Source organism: Chrysochloris asiatica, unplaced genomic scaffold, assembly GCF_000296735.1.
Source record: "Chrysochloris asiatica unplaced genomic scaffold, ChrAsi1.0 scaffold00673, whole genome shotgun sequence".
Lineage (NCBI taxonomy): Eukaryota > Metazoa > Chordata > Mammalia > Afrosoricida > Chrysochloridae > Chrysochloris > Chrysochloris asiatica.
In genome coordinates this window covers 99,403-100,368 of record NW_006409191.1, presented here as the reverse complement: position 1 = coordinate 100,368, position 966 = coordinate 99,403, and positions in this window count along the sequence as shown.

The following is a 966-nucleotide window of genomic DNA, read 5'->3' as shown; positions in this document are numbered from 1 at the left end:
TAGGAATGTCCCATCTCATAAGGTTCTGGATGGGACTCAGGATTCCACCTAAGGTCCTATACTCTGTAAGGCTTTGCATGATGCCTGTTTCACTGGGCAAGTTCTAGAACCCCTTTTAGGTATTCCAATCAGTCATAAACTGAAGACAGGTTTACAAGTTTTCTCTAATCATGTTTCCCAACATTTCTTTCTATCCCACTCATGTCTATTTTACAATAGTAGGCAAGGGAAACTAATATTCATACGGCAGTCAAGGATTTTAGTATTAGTTCCCCTCTTCAGGCTATACCTAGATCCCTGATATTCCAAGGTTGAGTATACATCACTATTTACCTCTGTCCCACTAGGCCATGCAAAGCAGTCTCAGGGTTTCTCTATCTATCTTGTGCTTCTGCTTCCTCCCCCCTTCTTGTATTACCCTCCCCAACATCCAAACAAAACCCCCACCCCAACCCCATTGTGGTAAACTTATGTTCCATTAGTTCTACCCTCCATTTAGGAACGTCTATTTTATTCTGTAATCTACCTGACCTTCTAAGCCACCACCTGGATCTTTGTTCCTCTGTGTTTATCTATTTTCACATTGTAATTGTTTTGATTATAGACTGACCTCCCGGATCCTCTGTTCTTATAATTTTATTCTGTTCTTGACTCTTCCATTTGTCGATTGAATTCAGGGTGATGCTGCCACATACATCATTCTGTAGTTGTTGTTTGTTCTTGTTGGTTCTCAGTCCACAGAACTTCCTTTAGGATGTTTTTCATAGCAGGGTTGGCTTTGGCAAAATCCTTTAGCTTCTGTTCATCCTGGAATGTTTTGATTACACCATCATATTTGATTGACAGCTTTGCTGGGTAGAGGATTCTTGGGTGGCAGTAGTTTTTTTTCTTTTAGGATTTTATATTAGTCTCCCCATTGCCTTCTTGCTTGCATGGTTTCTGTTGAGAAATCTGAGTTTAATCTGA